Consider the following 22,263-nt stretch of genomic DNA (forward strand, 5'->3'; position numbering starts at 1 on the left):
TGTGAATACAAGTTCTTTCAGGTGAAATTGGAGCTCCCAGCCTGAAGTCCCACTGCTTCTTGATGCGTGGTAATTGAAGCCGCTGTCGTTAAGGCGGGAGCTTTTAGCCTCGATATTTCACGCGCCTCTGTATCATCAGAGAATGGCATTACGCTCACCGATTGCATTTTCGCAGCCACATGCTCGCGCTGAACGCCATTACCATTTCCAATTAGTGTTGGGTGCACTGCAAATCAATTTCTCTGATTCCACGCCCTTGAACTGGGATTATATGGCATGCCATTTTATGATTACGTCAATAAGTGAGGAAATTGGTGAAGTAACCGATGTTAAAATACACTGTTATTGAGAAATACATTTCAGCGATACCCTGCAGTATCCCATGACCCTTTGAAGTTTTGTAGATATCTCGCAAACGTAACATCCTACAATCTCAGTGTTGCAATTTCTACAGTCTCTCCGGACATAGAAGCTATATATATGCAACCGAATCTGAGTTCCCACATCTCAGTCCCTGTTTGACAAGTATTCCTTTGTGCGTGTGTTTCTGTTCTTGGCATAACCTTTGCCCCGATCCTTATTGCTTTTTGCATCGTGCTTTTCCATGTGGCGCCAGGATAATGAAATGGTTCTTCCTTGGCATTGTAAACACAGCAAGTTCTGCTCGAATCACAGTGACAGCAATCGGCATTTTCCCGTTTTACTCCATGTAATATGTGCTTAGCAAACGCTGAGAAAATCAATCTTTGTTTTACATGAAAATACGTGGTGATAAGTGTCCTTCTTCAAACACCCGCTATCTCACATCTTTGCGTTTCACATATCATAACCACCCTTTATCGGAGAAACCTATCCCTCCCACAAGAACTAACTCGCCTAAACGTCCACCCTCCCATTTCACTGAGGTATTGCGCAATATAATACTCACATTTACACTGTTCATTCTGTACTACTGCGGTCACTGTTTTGGGTGAAAGTGTTCAAACCCATGGTCGGCATCTTCAAGCAATTCAATCCAATTAGATGCAGCTGTTCTGTAATTAATCCTCATGGAGCAGCTTTTACTGACACGGACGATAGATTACTGGAACATCGGGCTCAGGATAAGTGCACAGTGCAGGATTGAGCAAAAGATGTTTTATTGGAAACGACAAGTTTCTGTGGCTTTCTCCAGTTAATTATTTCATTTGTTCATTCGGTTCCCCCCTTTAAATATTGCGTGCAGTTCTGCAATTCACATTACAGGAGTCATGTGATCGCACTGGAAACCTTGCAGAAATTTACCAAGTTGAAAAGTTTAGATTATGAAGACAGATTGTTTTGACTGGGGTTGTTTTCTTAAGGCAGAGGAAACTGTGAGGATACATGTTTCATATGCACTAAGTAATGAGCACCATGGACAATGCAGACTAAAAGAAACGTTTCCTCTTGACCGATCAGCAGGGGCGTAGACTGAAGTTAAGAGGTGGAAAGGATTGAGGAGATATGCAGAAAAATCTCATCAGCAAGCGGATGGTTGAATCTGGATTCACTGTCTGAAGGGATGCGCAGAGGCGAACCCACATAACCTTCAGAAATACACGGATCTGAACTTGAGTTGTTAATGCATACAAGGCCAAGTGATGAAAATGAATAAAGATAGTCAAGCGATTGCATCTGACGAAAGCATGTACAACGACCTTGAGGCCTGTCATTCTACACATACGTGGTATTCGTATAGCTGTCCCTGGTGGGCTAGCAGGTCCATTTTTTTCGCTTTCTTCGCTGTCACCCGGCTTTGATTCTCAGTCCAGGAGTTGGGTTTGTTTTGATCATTTCGGCTTCAGAACAGTCAGTTTTAAGTGCAGTAAAGTCAGCGCTGCCCGCAAGCCAGGTTGGAATCGAAGCTCCACACAGTAGATCTGTAGTTAGGTATGTTATCCATTGTGCCACTGGCCCGTTGTATGTGCTACATTGTGCGGTAAATTAACTTGTATGTGAATTTGAAGCCTGCCAGTCTTGCTCTTGAACCAAGTCGAAACTTTAACTACAATCTCTGGACCGTAACCAAGCGCATTATCCATTGTGACACTGTGCTCGCGCGTGCTTGAGGTTGGCATTCTGCAGAGTTGTGATCTAAACACGGACATGACCAATCGTACTCATGTTCAAAGTTGAATAACCAGGAAAGATAACTACCGTTACTGCTTCACTCCAATGATCCACTCTTTGTGCAGCGGGAGGTTTTGTAACGAAAAGACATTCATCCTCATGAAACTTCCATTCACTTTGTGTCTACTCAGCCATTCAATGGGATCTCCGCTCATCTGATGAATTTCAAATTCACTGCTCTGATTTTGCTCCATCACTTTTGATCAACTAATGCCTAATCACAACATCGTATTCAAGCTAATTTTCGAAGTCTGAAAGTATTTTAACGGCCGGTGCGAGTTTACAAGAAATTCAATAAAATGAAATGAGCAAAAAAATTCCGTTTCTGCCCAGAGCAGAGTTAGCCATATGAGATAGCTCAGAGAGCGAAAACATTACCTCCATTTCTCTCAGTGCAGATGTCAATAGTATCTGCTCCAGATACAGTTGGAACTTCCAGCTTGATATCCCAGTGCTCCCTGCTTCGTGTCAATGGAAACTGCTGCAGTTCAGGTTGGAGCTCCCAGCCTGATGCGACGTATACTACGTCAACAGAAACTGCTCCACGCAATGTTGGAACTCCCAGTCCCCGGCATTTCAATTCACTCTGTACTTTCGGTGAAATATTTCACACTCAATGATTTCATTTCTGAACTCATATCCGCTGCCTCATCCCCATCCGCATTTCCAGTTTGATCTTCGCTGCTGCACCACACAGTTTCTCGTATTCCAGGCCTGAAACCTGGCACTATATGATATTCCACAGCAATGGTCACTTCCTTGTATGACGAAATTGCTAAAGCAACCGATGGTAAACTACATTTCTTTTGCAGAAATACATTCCAGCAATTCCCTGCGCTATTCCCCGATGCTTTCATTTTCTGGAGGACTATATCAATCTTCGCCTTCAACAAACTAAGTGATGAAATATCCATCGGCTCTAGAGATACCGAAGTTAACCATTCAGCCAACCATGAGTTTGCATTTCTCAGTCACTGTTTGTCAAGTATTCCTACTGTTCACGTAGTCCTGTTCCTAACATATCCTCTGCCACTATCTTTACTGCTTTTTGCATCATGCTATTCCATGCGGTGCCGGTATCGTGCAGTGGTTAGCTCTTTGCGTTGTGGCAGCAGAAAGATAATCTCCAATTAAACTTCCAGTATTGTCAGTTGTTCCCGGTTTATGCAGAGTAAGACAAGCTTCACAAAAGCAGAAGCGAATCAATCTTTTTTGACATGAAAATATTCGTCGACGTGATGATTTTGCTCCTTCAAACCCTCGTCCTTTCACATCTCTGTTGTCTCTGTATCAGGATTTAAACGCACCAATTCTCGGAGATTTCTCCCCATCCCACGATCAGTAACCCTGTTTTGGGTTCCTTCTCCAATTTCCCTGAGGCATTTGGCTATCAAGCACTCGCATTGACATTGTTCAGTCTGTGCAGCTGCAGTCAATGTTGTTGGGCGAACGTGACCCAATCCCACAGTTAGGACCTTAAAACCAATTGATCCATTTACATACTGCTGTTGTGAGATCAGTGCTCATGTAGCAATTTTTACTGACATTTTCCGGAGATCACTGGAACATCAGGCTCAGGAAAATGACACAATGCATATTTAGCAAAGGGTGTTTTTTTTTGGAAACGATCAGTTTTTCTGTTCTACTTTCAATGGAGAAGAGGAGATTGTGAGGAAATATGATTGAAATGTGCTGAAAAATGAGAGATAAAGGCATGTTCGGCTGAAAGAAATGTTTCCTCTCGGACAAACGCCAAGTGGAGTCGATAAATGGACGAGGCAGAACGTTTTCAGTAGATAAGCAGTAAAAACTTTATCCACCAGTGGTGATGGATAAATCTGCAACTCATTGTGATGAAATCAACACAACCTTCAGAGATATTCAATCTGTATTTGTGATGTTAAGGCATACAAGGCAAAGAGATGGAAAATGGAATGAGGATAGTGAAGCGGTTGTTTCTGCAGAGAACGCGTCCAACACATTTGAGGGCTGTCACACTACGTGCCTCTGACCGCTGTACTCGTCCCTGGTCATGTCGTGGTTCTGAATTGGCACTTTTACCACTTCAGCCCTGGTTTAATTCCCAGTAAGGGCTGTTTTGTTCAGCATCAACAGCGTGGGCATCTGTGATAGGATTCCTTTCAATTCTTCGAATCAATCAATGTCTCCACGAACATCAGAGTTAATATCCCAGCCTCTTAAAGAAGGAGAAGGTGCCTCGGCATTCCATGAACCAACATGAGACTGAGATATTTATTTTGTTTCCTTGCCATTACTATGAGCCGCAGCGATTGGGTCGATGGCTCTGTGAAATTGAAAAGTGCCGATTCGCAGTGTGTGGGACTATTTGGTCTTCTTCACTTGTGATGACGCTGCGACATTGACTGTGATCTTCTCCGGAATGTGTACTCAAAGAGATTCTCGTGTCTGCATATCAGGAGCTCAAGCTTCATCTCGGCTTCAGAACAATGAGGAAGATTAGGTTGTGAGTGTAATGAATACCTGTGTTAACCTCGAGCTAGAGCGGAGTGAAATCTACAATGTTCTGATCTTGAGTCAGGCACGTTAGACTTTGCGCCACTTGCCCCATATGTTCTTCACGCTTTCATGCTTCAGAGTTTTGATGTTAACAAGGACAGGAGAAATAGCAGTCATATTCAAAAATTTAACCAGGAAAGAAAATCACCACCACTGCTTCAGTCCAATCCTCCCCACTTTGTGTTTCAGCGCGATTCATAATGAAAACATATCTGTCATGATGAAGCTTCTATTCAGCCTCTTGTCTGTTCAGTCATTGAATGGGATCATCGTTGATCCTGTAAATTTCAACATTAGTTTCCAGCTTTTCCTCCATAAATCAAGATAAACTCGAGCATAATGTCAACATCAAATAGAGTCATAGAGTCAGAGAGATGCGCAGCATGGAAACAGACCCTTTGGTTCTACTCGTCCATGCTGACTAGACATCCAAACCTAATCAAGTCCCTTATGCCATCACCCCGTCCATATCCCTCCAAAACCTTTCTATTCGTATATCGATCCAAATGCCTCTTAAATGTTGCAATTGTACCAACCTCCACCACTTCCTCTGGCAGCACATTCCATACATTTATTACTCTCTGTGTGAAAACATTGCCCAGTGGGTCTCATGTATATCTTTCCCCTTTCACCGTAAAACTATGCTCTCTAATTTTGGACCCACAGACCCCAGGGAAAAGACTCTTTCTATTTACCATATCTTTGACGTTTATAATTTTGAAAACCTCTAACAAGTCATGCCTCAGCCTCCGACACGCCAAGGAAAACAGTCCCAGCCAATTAAGCCACTCCCTCTTTAGCAAATCCTCCAACATTGACAGAATCCTCATTTCTTTCTGAACCCTTTCAAATTTCATAACATATTTCCGATACGAAGGAGACCAGATATGAACGCAATATTCCAACAGTGGCCTACCGAATGTCTTGTACAGCCGCAACATGACCTCCCAACTCATGTACTCAATACTCTGAACAATAAAGGAAAGCATACCAAACGCCTTCTTCACTATCCTATCTACCTGCGACTCCACTTTCAAGTTAAATTTCAAACTTCAGGACGCTATGAACCTGCACTCCAAGGTCTGTATGTTCAGCAACACTCCCTCAGACATTGCCATTAAGTGTTGAAGTCCTGTTATGATTTGCTTTCCCAAAATGCAGCACCTCGCATTTATCTGAATTAAACTCCATCTGCTATTTCTCAGCTGATTGGCCGAATTGGTCAAGATCCTGTTCTGTGGTAACTCTCTTCGCTGTCCACCACAACTCCAGTTAAATGACAAAAAGTAGAGGACCCAGCACGGATCCTTGTAGCACTCCACTGGTCACGGGACTCCAGTCTGAAAAACAACCCTCCAGCACCACCCTCTGTCCTCTCCCTTTAATGTAGTTATATACCGTTAATTTTTGGAAGTTTAGTTCGCTTTAATGACTTGTATGGGTTTTCAGGAAATATAATATCATGGCACGAGCTGAAAATCACTTCTGCAATTTAACCAAATACGCAGTCAGTCTTATGATAAAAGGCAGAAAAAGAAAATATTACCTGCGTTTCTTTCTGCACAGATTCTCCTCCACGAGCTGAATCTTTGCCACATTTTTCCTTCTTTTTGCGAGATTTCCCTGGGACAGATATTCACTCAATCTACAAACATGGGTCCTGCTAAATACTAATTTAATTCAGATTAAAATAACTGAGTATCCTTTCTCCAACTTTACGTCTCATCGGTCCGTGCTCCTTATCAATACAATCTGCACCAGGTGAGGTTGGAACTTCCAGCCTGCTGCCACAATGCCCCCTGTTTTATGCCAACAGAAGCCGCTCCATATAAGTTTGAGGTCCCAATCTGATATCACAATGCTCCTTGCACCATGTCAAGAGAAGGTACTACAGGTGAGGTTGGAGTCCAGCCCCGGCGTTTCATGCACCTTTATACCGTCACAGCGGGCTCATCCTCATGCCAATTTCCAGTTTGATCTTCACTGCTGCGCCACTCAGTCTCTCTTAGTTTAGCCCTGGGAACACGAGATTATATGATATTCCGCAACACTGGTTACTTATGCGGAATATCACACTTCTCCATTTCATAAATCAGAATTCAAACCCACGCACTTTCAGAGATTTCTCTCCCTTGCATGGTCACTAACCCTCCTTTACATCGCTCCTGCCATTTCACTGAGGCATTCCATAATCTAACGTGCACATCGGCACCATTCTGTCTGTGTTGCTGCTGTCAGTCTTGATGGGTAAACGTGTCCCATCCCATGATTGGGAACAGGAAACCATTCGATCCATTTCAATCCCGGTGGTTGTGAAATCAATCATCATGTCGGAGCCTTTACTGGCATGGACCAGAGATTACCTGTTAACAATTCGTCTTGATTTCCTGCCGCTAAGCCAGTATGGCACCTTACTTGCTACGTTTCCATTAATGCCACAGACGTTTATCTTTTAACCTGTTTGCCATGGTGAAATGAACACACACCTTGTCAACCATACTACTCTAATACTTGTGGTATGTGGCTTTCAGTCTGACGTCAAGCTGACTGATTTGTGATCTCGACCACCAAGATGCTCTCCCGACGCCATTCCTCCTATTGTGCCTCTCTTGTTTGTCTTGCCATGACTGATCAAAACAGTGCTCTTGAAATCACTTCAAAAATCATTTCGCATGACAATGACACACTACATTGGAGTTGTGAAAATCCACTGTTATTTCTACCCTTTTATTTGATCATTATTGAGAGATTAACTGCCATTAGCTCCACTATACCACTAAGTTTTTCTGGTCTCTGTGGCACTCTTCCACCAGTGTCACTGCATTTTTTGTTCCTTCGCTGAATTTTTACAGTCGCGTTTGATGTTCATTTAAAACATCATTTCTCAGAACTGCCATTTTCCAATCGAGCAAAATCGCCAGCCTTTTCATTTAAAGTCCCCTCTAATGATATCAAAGGGGGAAAAAATGAGAGTTTCAGCAGCAGATGAACTGAGATTCGGCCGAGTTATCAATTGTCAGCGTGTGGGGCACATGTGATCGTGATGATGATAAGACCCAACAGCGCAACCCAGCAGCTTTCATGCAAACATTCGTTTGGTGTTAGCTGCACACATTGCCAGAGTCATTTCCCTTCATTTCGCAATCGGTCTTTTTGTTTTTGGCTTTTCTTTTCCTCCTGTAGTTCTCCCTTGATGGCAGTAACTCTGTCTGACGTTCAAAATGCCTACCTTTCTTATACCCCCAAATCGGATTATCTCATTTGTTCGATGTTGGCAGAATAATAAATTCAATATCGATTGGCTTTTAATTTACAGAGACATAAATGAATCTCGTTGGTTAATTTTGAATTGTCGTCAAAACAGCAACCAACTCAGGTACCTATTTCACAGCCAAATGTTGTATATTTTCAATTTTCCAATAAACTCTGACACTGCTCTCGTAAGCTCTCAGTGCAGAACAACATTCTACCTCTCTTAAAGGTACAGCACACATTTTCAACTTCATAACAATTTGGAATTGCACATCAGGTTGTCACTGGCCCACCGCACACAAAACCAGAAATACAGACCTTAAACAAAGGACAGTTATAAGTGGATAAAGGAGCAGTAAAATGTGCCATGTCACAGTCAAAGTGAAACAGGGGATAGAGAAAGATACTGTACTTGCCAGCACACAGAAAATAGTCAAGTATTTTGCAAGAATCTACATCATAGTCATGAGAATGAATTGATCTAATTTTTTTTAATAACATGGTGATGAGGTAGAACTCCATATTACCGCCAAGAGCAGTAGCCTGTAGTGTTTAGTGCAATGCAACACTGCTTCAGACTCTCTCATTCAGTGTAAACTCCATACTTGGCAGTGGGGAGTAAAGAGCGTTCGAATACAGAGAGCAGAAGTAGAGGAGTGGGCTGTTGGGCTGGAAGCAGTGGTGGATTAATGGGGTGTAAGACCATGGATGGATTTGAAAACAAATCTGAGAATTATAAAATCCGTGGAGAGTCATCGTGGGAACCAATGCAGATCTGAAAATGTGTTGCTGGAAAAGCGCAGTAGGTCAGGCAGCATCCAGGGAACAGGAGAATCGATGTTTCGGGCATAAGCCCTTCTTCAGGAAGCCCTTCTTCGGGCTTATGCCCGAAACGTCGATTATCCTGTTCCCTGGATGCTGCCTGACCCGCTGCGCTTTTCCAGCAACACATTTTCAGCTCTGATCTCCAGCATCTGCAGTCCTCAATTTCTCCAACCCATGCAGATGAGTGAGTTTTATTTAGTCTGAACAGAAGGGAAGTCAAGGAGGAAATGACAAGTAGTGAGCTTAACATCTTTCACATGAAAGCTTCTCAATTTTTTTTAATGAAGTTGTTGAGCAAGGCACTTGGAGAAAGAAAATCAAGGGTATGATGAAAATTCAAGATACTTTGCGAAAAGGTAGTCAGATTTAACCAGATTATTGATATTCTTTGTGGAGCTATCGTGTGTTATGGATAAACTGCCATTTACTGACTCATTCTTGAGGCTGTCAAACTTCACTTGAAGGCTCCCACCATTCTCCTTACAATGTACATTCCGATCCAGTTGGTGTCATCAACAAGTTTGGAAAAATTACAAGAAGTCCAAATCATGTATAATGGTTGGGAACAATTTGGTTCAAGCATTGAATCATAGAATCTCTGCAATGCAATGAGGCCCTACTCTCTCCCTGTAATGCTGCATTTCGCATGCCCAATCCACCAAGCCTGGACATTCTTCGATATAATGGGCAAATCACTTCAACCGTGAATATTTGTACTGTGTGCAGAAATAGCAGCATCTGCAGGAATCCCATGCAGACATTATGAATGTGCACAATTCATGTTGACAATCGCGTGACGATGGAATTGAACCCCGGTCTCGAGCATTGTGAGGCAGCAGTTCTGTCACTGATCCTAGTGGTACTTCACCCGTAACAGAACACCAACGTGAGTAAAAAGTGCGCTTATTCCTACTCTATGCTTTCCAGCTGGTAAACAATCCTTAATGAATGCTGGCACGTTTTCTCCAACCCCATTGTGTTTTGTGATGTTGTGTGGGACCGGATAAAAAGCTTCCTGAACAAGCAAAACAGTGGGGTTCCAACGTGAATTCCACTCCACAGGAGACTTTGCAGAGATCACATAACTTGAAAGATGACTCCCAGCGCATCCACATTCTCTCATTGTCTTCCTCTTTCTTCAACATTTTGGGATGAAGCCTGTCTGGTCTAATTGACTCAAACTTTAGTCCAGTTAACTTTTGAAGTACGACCTCTTTCCTGTTCTTATTTTTTGTCCCTTGTTTCGTATTTTTGGGACATTTAATCTCCCGATGAAGGGCTTCTGATTGAATGTTGACTGATGGCCTGTATTTTTCCAGTACCACATTCTTCGACACTGATTGCAAGCATTTGCGATCCTCACTTTCTCCTTTTCCACAATCTTGACATTTGCATAGTATCTCACTGTGCTGATTCGCTTTGCGTCTTGCCAGGCCAGATGATCAGCTGAAGCCTCGCCCACACACACGTGCTCTGTTTCTCCTGACTTTGAACGAAGTTTGTACCTTTCCTGTTCAGAACACCATACTATTCAGGTTAGGATAAATGATGTGACTCCGTCAGACTCTGTTGTAATCTTTGATCCAAATTTGTTGGGTGCAAATCAATCCTTCTAATACCCTGTAAAATTGATTGGAAGAATATAATTGAGAGAGAACCAATTCAAACATGCTCGGTCAAGTGTCTAAACAACTCTTTATGTGGCTCAGTGTCAAGTGTTGCCTTTTCACATTCCTGTGAATCATTTTGGGCATTTTGACAGATGGAAGACGGGGTAGAATTACAATCTGATGGTTTTGATTTGGATATCCATTGCAATTCCTTCATCATTTCCAGGTGTTTAACCTATAACTCCTCACCTGCCAGTAATCTGGGACTACGTGCATTACGTGGACTGCAGCAGTTCAAGAAGATAATCCATCGACTTCTACATAGGCAATTGGAGATTGACAATATCAGCCAGTCTAGCTCATGAAAGGGCTGGAGAGTGGGGTGAACTAATCTGCTCAGGGAACCAGCATGTGCACGATGCGCCAAATTATCTTGTGTTACAATCATTCGGTAATTGCGACTAAAATTAAAGAAAAAAAGACTCACACAGGCTGCCATGGATCTGTTTCTGCATCCATCACTCAGTAAGAAAGCAACTAATCGTTGGAGCATCTGTACTTTTAGACTCAGTGCTGTGAGAAACACCTGCAAGGAAATAATAGCAAAATACTGCAGCAGCTGAAATATTTTTTTTAATAAAACAGGCTATGCTGAAAACCTTAGCTGGTCTGGTTTGTGCAGGGAAAGAAGGTAGATGAATGTTTTAGCGTGCGCAGACAGACATCAGGAAATAAAAATGAAGCAGATTTTCCTCATCCTTATGATCTGAGAAGCAGAAGGAAAATGGAGTAGATTTGTGACAGTCACAGGCTCTGGGGATGGTAATTGGTGGAAAACTCATAAAGACACAGTCGACAATAGTTATGGTAAAATAACAAAAAGAGGTATCTAAAATTCATCACTGTCAATCCAGGTAAGAAGTTCAGAAGACACAAATATACATTGGTTTGGGTTTGGTGTGTGTAAATACTCTCCTCTGAACTCACTGTAAATGCAGTTTCGTAAACCCTTCTCTACCAGTCCAGGAGAGAAATTCACAATCATTGTGTCCTGGTCATAGTCTTGTTCCATGTACTGTGCTGTACTGTAGAAGTTGGCGGACGTTATCTCAAGTCCAAATGGCACTCCGTCAGCGCCTAGTAACACCGGATCCATTGCTCACGCCACCTGACCATGTTTCAGAGAGGATAAAGCAAACATGACTGACAAGAGAAGCCAGGGAGAGCACAGAAACAAAAGAAAAACACCATCTGGTGGAGATTAGTGAAACCTAGAGCATTTGGAAGGGTTCAATAACGAGCAGAGAACAACCGAAATGGCAAGATGAGTTATTAAGATTTAGTACGTAAGTGAGTGAACTTGAAATATAAAGAATGGTGCAAGTGTTTGTTCACATATTTAAAAGGTTACAGAGAGAATAGTAAGGTAAAACAATGACTGCAGATATTGGAAACCAGATTGTTGAGTAGAGTGGTGCTAGAAAAGCACTGAAGTTCAGGCTGCATCCGAGTAGCAGGAAATTCCGACTTTTCGGGCAAAAGCCCTTCATCAGGAGTACAGGCAGAGAGCCTGACGGGTGGAGAATTAAATGTGAGGAGGGCGGGGATGGGGAGAAAGTAGAATAGAGTACAATAGGTGATTGTGGGTGAGGATGAAGGTGACAGGTCAGTGAGGAGAGTGGGAGAAGATAGCTTCAGGGCAGAGGAAATGACCTGGGAGTTGCAGTGGAAGAGGACTCCCTGAGATTCTTGTAGAGAGAGGAGGAAAATTTCTTCAAGGCAGGCATCCTTGCAAGAGTATTCGCAGTAGGGTTAAAGTCAACTTGGTATAAACAATTACTGCAGATGCTGGAAACAAGATTCTGAAGTAGAGTGGTGCTGGAAAAGCACAGCAGTTCAGGCATCTTCCGAGGAGCAGGAAAATCCGGCGTTTCGGGCAAAAGCCCTTCATCAGCAATACAGGCAGAGCGCCTGAAGGGTGGAGAGACAACAGAGAGAAGAGTGCAAATTGGTGCACTGGAGAAGACGTAATGGGGAACACGTACTTTGCATCAGTTTTCACAATGAAAGACAACAACAAAATATGTGAATTAATAGACACGTAGGGAAGAAGTGAATGAAATGCCAACAATAACCAGAAGATGCCGGGGAAGCTGCAAGGTCTGAAGGGATTAAGTCACTGAGACCAGATGGACTGCATTCCTGATTTCTGAAGGAGATTGCTGAGGAGATTGTGGACGCATTGGTCGTAATCAGTCAGGAGTCGTCGGCGTCAGGGTGGGTCCCAGATGACGGGAAATTTTTAAATGCAACACCCCTGCTGAAAGAAAGGGGAGAGGCAGACACAGACTACTGACAGTGTTGCACAGTACTTGGAAATGGATGGTAAAATACAGCAAAGTCTGCATGTCTTCATCAAGTGGACGTCATGTCTGACAGCTATGCTAGATCTTTTTGAGGAAGTACCAAGTAAGTTAGGCAAAGCAGAGCCAGTGGACGTGATCTAATTCAATACTCATAAGTCCTGTGATAAGGTGCCATACAGCAGACTGGTAAATAAGGTAAAAGCATGCTGTTAGTGACAAGGAGGGGATTTGCTGACTGGCTGAGTGAGAACAGAGGGGTCTTTTACAGGATGGCAGCTACTGATTTTTTAAGACTTGCACAACCATCGGTGTTGAGAGCATGACTATTCAAGTTACACGTTAAATATCTGGACAAAGGAACAGAGTGCATTTTCGCGACAGTTGCACTTGACACAAACGTAGTTTGAGAGACAGGTCGTGTCAAGAAAGCTGGGAAACTTCATAAGATGCTAGGCAGGCGCAGAGAGTGGGCAAATAAGTGGCAAATGCAATACAAAAATGGATGTGTCAGGTTATGCAGTATGAGAGCAAGAAGGCAGGCTTCGACTAATTTCTGTTCACGGAAAGCCTTTAGAAATCAGAAGGACAAAGTGACTTGGGAGCCCTAGATCAGGCAGGTTCAGTTGGAATTCAGGAAGGAAAATTCAATTTTATAATTTATATCAAGGGGCCTCAAATACAAGAGCAGAAATGTCCAGTTGAGCATTTATATAGCCGTGGTCAGACTGCATTTGGAATATTGCAGGAAGTTAGGTCCGATATCTAAGGGTATTTCAGAGTCATACAGCAGTTTAGCAGACCATTCACTTCATATATACCATGCAGAACTCATTGCCAAATTAAAATAGACCCGCCTGCCTGCCGTTGTCCCAAAATCTTCCAAAACATTCCTAATCAGTTACTTATCCAAATGACTGTTAAATACACTGCAATACACCAGAACTGCAAAAAGAAGAAGAGAACACTTATACAAGGTATTCGCCAAAAACAGATACCCGCGCAACTTCATCAACAGATGCCTAAGAGAAAGACCACGGAAAGAGGACATACCACAACCAAAAGGACTAGCCACACTACCATACATCAGGAGCATCTCAGAACTGACAGCCAGACTACTGCAACCCCTAGGACTCATAACGGCACACAAACCAACAGCCACGCTCAGACAACAACTCACCAGAACGAAGGACCCGATACCCAACATGAGCAAAACTAATGTAGTGTACAAAATACCATGCAAGGACTTTACTGAACACTATATAGGACAAACAGGAAGACAGCTAACAATCCGCATACATGAACATCAACTAGCCACGAAATGACACGACCAGCTATCCTTAGTAGCCACACATGCAGACAACAAGCAACATGAATTCGACTGGGACAGCACTACTACCATAGGGCAAGCCAGAAAGAGAACAGCCAGGGAATTCCTAGAGGCATGGCATTCATCCACAAACTCCATCAACAAACACATCGACCTGGACCCAATTTACCAACCACTACAGCGGACAGCTGAAACTGACAACCAGAAGCGGCAGGGACAGACCACTATAAACACCGGAGGAAACATCAAAGAAGCGCTTCGCAGAAGGCTCCCAAGCACTGATGATGTCGCCTAGCCAGGGGACGAAACGTTTGCAACAAAAACTTCCAGTTCGGCGAACAGAACCACAACAACGAGCACCCGAGCTACAAATCTTCGCACAAGCTTTGACTGTTAAATAATTTAACTGTAGTTGCATCCATCACTTCCTCCAGCGGTTTATTGCACACATTGACCAACGGGTGTAAAACAAAAGCTGCCACTCATGTCCTTTATAAATCTTCCTTCTCGCACTTTAAACATATGCCCCTGGATGCGATCTCCCTCACCTTTGATAGTAATCTGATTTATGCTCCTCGTGATTTCACAAATCTCTATAAGGCCAAACGTCGAAGTGCTCTGCTACAGTGAAAAAGAAACCGCAGCCTATTTTTATAACAGAAGACTTCAATTCATGATATCATTCTGGTAAATACTTTCTGAACCCTCTCCAATATACTAAAATCCTTCTCATAACGAGGAAACAAGAACTGTACACAACACTCCAGAAGATATGATGACATTGGATAGGGTCAGAAGAAGGTTTAAAAGAATGATCCTGGGGGGAAGAAATGCTTGTCATAAAATGTTGAAAACTCGGGGGCTGTACTTGATGCAGTTTAGAAGTTTGAGGAGAATCTGATTGACACTTAAACTATGCAGAGAGGGGCTATTAAAGTGGCTGTGGAGAAGTTTTTTAACTAGCACGAGAGACCAGGAGCCGACTGCGCAGTATAGAGAGAAAGGATGACCATTTTGAAGTGAAATGCGGAGGAATTTCTTCAGCAAGAGGCTAGTCATCCTTTGGAACTCTGCCGTAGAGGGCTTAGTGGTCAAGACATTGCAATTTTTCAAGACAGACATAGATAGGTCCCTGATTGATAAGAGGATCAACAGTTACAGGAGATGGCAGAAAGCCGAAGAATGAGGTTGAGAAACATATCAACCATGACCAAATATTGGAGAGGTCTCGATGGGTTGAATGGCCAAATACTGCTCCTTTATCTTGTGGCCTTCTCGCTATTGCGTGTGACTTCAACCTGCCCATAGACTGAGCAAGTCAGATCAGTGGAGGAGACTTACGTGGTATATGTTTGAGATGGTTTTCTGAGTCGCTACATTAAGGACACAAATGGAGGGCAGAGCATCCTTGATTACGTACTGTTTAATGGCTATTGGTGAGCTAGCTTAGTTGGCTGGTCGACGAGATTTCGATGAAGAATGACAGCAGCAGCATGTGCACAGTTCTCATACTGGTCTCATGAAGTCCCCACATTTTCACCTTGTGCCTGAGGCACAACGACTCTCAGGTTCAAGCACCAACAGTCAAATCGCGCGATATCTCTCTCTCTCTCTCTCTCCCTCTCTCTCTCTGTCTCTAATGAGTCAGCAGGCCTGGGAATATGTCAACTTTGATTTCAAAGCTTTATTTGTATATATGTCAAGGAATAATTGACAATCTATCTCTATGCTGTCCCTCCGGAAGAGTGAAGAAGTCAGTGAGAGAACTCTTCATTAAGGTGGAGGGTGATTGAGCTGACTGAGATTATGAGCCGAAATCTAAATAGAAGAAATGACACTGATATGAAGCGTGAGCAGGGTACAACGAATTGGGGAACAGAACTGAAAGGGATGACAAGCACTTCAAAAACATTTGCAGGAACTGCAACTGCTTCTCACTCCTGTCTGACACAAAGAAACCGGGAAACGTGGCCATGTCATGGCTAACAAGCGATATTAGGCATAGTATTGCACTCAAGGAGCCTTACAAATTGGCTGAAAACAGCAGCAAACATCAGACATCAGCAGAAGATGAAGAAAGAATTAATACAGAACGAAAATGTCGTTTAACAGTAAGCATATAAAGAATTGTTAAAGCTCCTGAAGGTATATGAATTGAAAAAAAATCGATTATTGAAAACAAATCCCTTACAATGAGAAACAGAGGATGTTATCATGCGGGATAAATATATAAGCACACCAAATAGATATGTATATTGGTTCTGTTATCACAGATGATAAAAGTAATATTCCTAAAGTGCTGGGAAGAAAAAGAGAGGGAGGAACTGAAAGAAATCAGTATTATCAGGGAGATAGTGTTGTGGAAATTGATGAGATTAAAGACAGTAAATTCCACCAACTGCGAATCAAACATCGGTGTACTATAAATGCAGTGAATGCGTTCTGTAAATAGAGTGTGGAGTCTAAATAGAGTAAATTAATTGTCATATTTCAATATTCTATCGACTCTGAAACAATATCTAGGGCTTGGAGGTCAGTTAATATGACGCCACGATTTATAAAAGGAAGTAGCAAGAAAACATGGAATGACAGAAAAGTTAGCCTAACACTGGAAAACACTAATTGGATTGGACAGAGCCAGCATGAATTTACGAAACTAAAATAGGAAAGGCGATCTCGTCTTCTTGTACACAAATCGCTGAACGTAAGCATGCAGGAGCAGCAGTAGGTGAGGAAACCAAACGGTGTGTTTGCCTTTGTACTGAGAGGATTTGAACACAGGAGCAGGGAAGACTTGCTGAAATTGTGCAGGGTCTTGTTGACAGCACAACCGAGAGTGCAGTTTAGGGATCCTTATCTAATAAAGGATGTTCTCCATTCGGAGATGGCACAATAAAAGTTTACCAGACTAATTCATGGGATGACATGACTGACGTATGAGGATTCGTTTGGATGAAAATCACTCAAGTTTAGAATGATGAAGTAGGATGTCACCGAAACGAGTAAAATTCTAAAAGGTACGTACAAGGTAAATGCAGGAAGGATGCTTTCAATGACCAGGGCGTCCAAACCATAGAGGGTTGGGAGGTGGCGTCATTTCTAAGAATATGGGTAGTACATTTAAGACTGAGATGACGATTTTATTTATTAATCAAAGACTGGTTACTAAGTGAAATTTGATGCCACGGAACATAATTGAAGCCAGAATGTGGACTGTTGACAAGATGAAGATATCTAAAGTTTTGAGTCAAGAGGGATCATAAGGTGTAGGCCTAAAGAAGTAGCAGGTTACTGAGCGGAATGATCATATAAGATCATACTGAATTATAGAGAAGGATCAAACATCACAACAAGCCAGGCCAGTTCTAATATTTCATATTTCCATTCTGTTAAAGGTGGGATATGAAAACCACTTGTTTTAACTGACACAGATATCAGTAACATATTGTCTAGATTTAAAAAAATAATTCTGTAAGTACTTATCAAACAGTAATCGGGGAGCAATTTTAGCATACGAACTTCAGCAATTTGAGGAGGTGCAAAGTAACTTTTGAGATTCGTACACTGGCTGTTCTATATCTCAATTTCAATTCAGTTCTCAAATTGCTGAATGTTCTGACAAAAGCGAGATAGTATGTATGAAATAAGTAAACGTCTTTAAAATGTTGCTAATACTGGGTGGAGGGAGTGGTAGTAAAGTGTGGGGAAGGGGAGCAGTGAGAAAAACAATGGGTCGGGTTTTTGTTGAGGGATTGGCCACGAATGACCCCAAATTCCAAAACTCCCGCGACCCGCTATCCTGCTCAGGAGTCCTGTACCTCCACTTCCTGCTCCATTCTTTCCGTCTCTGACAAATTTACAGCAAGGTCAGTGATAGAGGTGTTCATGGGGTACACTTTCCCATCAATTCCAGTCACTAATACACTCCCAAGCGTCTCCCAACAACATTACATCCTCATGGACCACCGCAATCATTTCAAACAATATCACTTATTTTCAGCTCTATTCACACTAAAGATAGATCAACCCACCCTAACCTAATAAATTTTTAAAAATAAAACTGAAACAGGAATAGCGGTCGCTGACGGGGGCCTGTTTCTGAGAAGAAGACTCATGCTCTCTGTGGCTTAATTGGCGATCCCAGATAAGCTATGTTTGGTTCCAGAATCATTTCATGACCAAACCTGTAACCTCTAACTGGGCTATAGCATCTGGCGCTTCCCTCCCCGTTAGCCCTCACTCAACGATTGTCGATTGGAGACAACAACATTTCGTTCCATTGAGCACTCGCCGCGAGCATGCTCACAGTTCATGTTAATCCTATGCATCCTGCAGGATCCATCCCAAGTGATGACGTATAATGTTCAACAGCGAAGAAGAGGCGGTCCTACAGGAGCAAGCTGGAGGCACTGGTCCTCCAACCAATCAGAGAATCTCATGGGCTCGCTGGACGGTCTGATAAATCAGAGAATGCTGCTTGTCTAAAATAATCTAACCAGAACTTCCACACACCAACGCTCAATCAAAGTTCGCTTGAAAAATTCTTCCAGTTCAAAACACAATTGTTAATGATGACTCTGTTCCCTTTCCCGCAGACGAAAGTGAGGACTGCACATGCTGGAGATCAGAGTCAGCATTAGAGTCGTGCTCAGAAAGCACAGCAGGTCACGCAGCATCCGAGGATCATGAAAATCGAAGTTTCAGGCAGGCACCCTTCATCAGTAACCTTTCACGCAGCCAATTTATGATCAATATTGCTACTATCCCTTCTATTCCTTCATCCTCAGGTTTCATGCACAGCGGTCTCACAGAACTTTTCTCTTTTGTTTTGCCAATCTACATTTATCTGATCGCTTTGGATTAGCATCATCAAGACTTCTTATCTCATCAAAAAAATCGGCAGAAAGTTCACCACAATTTTCTGTGAACTATTCTATTTTAACTTTCCTGAATGAAACACATATTTCTTCACGTTGCACCTCATTTTGTCTGGTATGACCGTTTGCAACATGTTTCATACAGCTTTAAACGGTTATCCTGTCAGTACTGAATTAATTGACAACACGTTTCTCATGGTAAACTGAAAGCGTGCATACATTTTAAAGATGAGGAAATGTGTCTGAATGAGTTGTGACTTGGACATTAGTTATCGTGAATACAAAGTAATGACAATCAGGTTGTGATGGTGATAACCTCTACCACACTTTCAGAAGCTGCCAGACAAGCTGAATACTTCCAGCATTTTCTGTTTTTTTTTTAAATATATATCAGATTGCCAGTATTTGGATTCTGCACTTGAACTTGGGACAAAAGGGATGAAAAGTGGGTCGGAAGCAGGAGCAGTCACCTCCTTCAGTCATGCAACTCCCAACTCTTCCTCTGGTTTTGTAGTTTTGTGACAACACTAACTGGCTTGAATATTGGATATTAATGATCATCTAAGTATTTACATGTTACACTTTCAGCACAAACATGGAAGAAAAAAAAACATCAATTGATATCAATTTCACAATTTATGTGTGCATGTCCAGGTCATAATTCTACTTTTAAGGGGTAGACAGCATTTCATATTGGTAACAGTAAATGCTAACGATTCGCAGGCCATGGCAATGAGAGCACGGAATCCAAATGACTGGACTTCCAGGGACAGTCGCTGATTCTATCAACATGGACCCTGTCTGATTCGGCATTACAGTCTCCCATCCTTCTGCTCATGATGCCTTCAGTTCTGTCTTGGTTTTGTTCCGAATGGGTTCTAATTCACGGGCTATCCAATCATCGATTATGTTGCTTTTTCTAAAGAGTGAGGATCCTTCTCTCAGAGCACACTGCCTCCGTAGTTCAATGTTTAGATAGGGGAGGAACACAGACAGGGGAATGGCTGAAGGCTTCCTTTCTTTGCTGCAACCAAACTCTGGTGTTGAAATTTGAAATGGGACAAAATAAGCCAACTGAGTGCAATCCTATTTTCTGGCTGATCTCTCCAAAGGCCACAGTCATTTCGCCAGAATGTGTCTGTGTGTTTGCCTCTGCAAGTGAAATGGAGTTTAGATCACCGAGGGGGTGTAAACACAGGTTATCCATCTTAAACTTCAGTCGGATACATTGCAAAACGTGCCTGGATGATAGCATTACGACGAGTGCTTGAAACATTTGAGAACACAACGGGAGAGGCCAAGAGCTGAAAACTTGGATGATGGGCCTCTTTCCATTCTGTAACCAGTCGATGACTTGCTCAAACTTATGTACTGATAAATTAAATGCCATATGCTTTGGCATTAAAACGCAGTTCAACAGCTTGCGAGGAAGCACTGGTGGTGTATTGGTTAAGAGTCGGTGTTTTGTTCACTGCGGCCAGGGTTGGGTGCCTGGTCAGGGAATCAGGTTATATTGTTGCTGAGAGTGACAACAACGACAGTGGAGCAGCTCTGATGGGAATGCTTCAATAACTCAGATCAGTTCATGCCTCGAGAACATCAGAGTTCATGTCCCTGCTCCTTCAAGAAGGGGAAGGTACCTTGAAAGTCTCTGCTCATTCGGTCAGTTCATCCTTCATTCCCCTAAAGATTCACAGAGTTGAAACGGGGCTCTTTTTAATTGTTTCTTTAAAACTCCCACGGGTTGCAGGTATTGGATTGGTTTGAAATTGATAATGTGCACAAGAGCAGTGTGCGAGACGCTCCTATCTTCCCCTCCTCTGACAGCGCTGTGAGATTGACTCTGATATTCTCCGTTGCATTCATCGATCGGAGACATTAATCGGTATATTAAAAAGTGCCACAAATAATTCAAACAGAATGAAATTCTTTCAAATGTTCTGGCTACAAAGTATTCAGAAACAGCTTATTTTGAGAGATATTTAGGAAAACCGAGTTTAAGAAGAGAAACAACTTGTTTTGCAAGATGCTTCCAATGAAGACGTCAATTCATTTGAACGATTCGGTGGAATTTTAGTTCTTTCTATTACCACAGACACATCTTGCGAGAGTTACAAATGCCTCAGTTGGGACCGACTTTCAGAAAATTAGGAATCTAACCATTTGGCTACTTCTTCCTTCACGAAAGACTTGAAAACCAGAGCCTGTTTCCGTAAGCAAAGATGTAAACAGGCACCAGGCTGCCATTCGAGGACAGGCCAAGCCGTTTAGAATTGATACACGCTGAACGTATACCTCCTGAGGCAGCCTGGCTTCCTGTAATCTCCCATCATCCTGCCTGTTTACTTTGGATTCCTCTAGTTGTGTTGTCGTTACATAGGAAGAGAAGCATTAAGCCGCTTCCCGTACGTCTCCTCCCCAACTGTTTCCCCGTTACTCTATGGCTTCTACTCTCTCATGTTGCTCTTCCTGCCAAACCGGAGCATTCTTCGCGTCAGCTGCTTGTTATCCACATGTCCCTCGAAGGAGAAACACAGAAGTGGAATTTCAAACTCAAACAGCTTAGCCCTGGAGAAAACTACTTCACGCTTTTTCATCAGAAATAATTACCACCATATCTAACCCTATGATTATCTTATATGTCTCTATTAAGTCACCTCTCAACCTTCTTCTCGCCCACGTAAACAGCGTCAAGTCCCTCAGCCTTTCCTCGTAAGATCTTCCCTTCATACCAGGCAACATCCGAGGAAATCGGCACGCTTTCCAAAGTTTCCACATCCTTCTTATAATGTGGTGAACAGAACTGTACACGATACTCCAAGTGCGGCCGCACCAGAGTTTTGTACAGCTGTCGCATAACCTCATGGTTCCGAAACTCGATCCCTCTATTAATGAAAGCTAAAACACTGTATGCCTTTTTAACAACCCTGTCAACCTGGGTAGCAAATTTCAAGGATCTTTGTTCCTGAACATCTCCACTTCCAAGAAACTTACCATTAGCACAATACTTTGCACTCCAGTTACTCTGACCAACAAGAATCACCTCACACTTTTCCGCATTAAACTCTATTTGCCACCTCTCAGCCCAGCTCTGTAGCTTATCTCTGTCTCTCTGTAAACTACAACATCCGTCGTCACTATCCACAACTCCAGCGACCTTAGTGTCGTCTACAAATTTACTAACCCACCCTTCTACGCCCTCATCCAGGTCGTTTATTAAAATGAAGAGCAGCAGTGGACCCAACACCGACCCTTGCGGTACACCACTGGGTACTGGTGCCTAGGATGAACATTTCCCATCAACCATCACCTTCTGT

The sequence above is a fragment of the Chiloscyllium plagiosum genome, unplaced genomic scaffold (genome assembly GCF_037043375.1).
Source record: "Chiloscyllium plagiosum isolate Xiang-an unplaced genomic scaffold, Cpla_swu_hap1 HiC_scaffold_51, whole genome shotgun sequence".
NCBI classification, from domain to species: Eukaryota; Metazoa; Chordata; class Chondrichthyes; order Orectolobiformes; family Hemiscylliidae; genus Chiloscyllium; species Chiloscyllium plagiosum.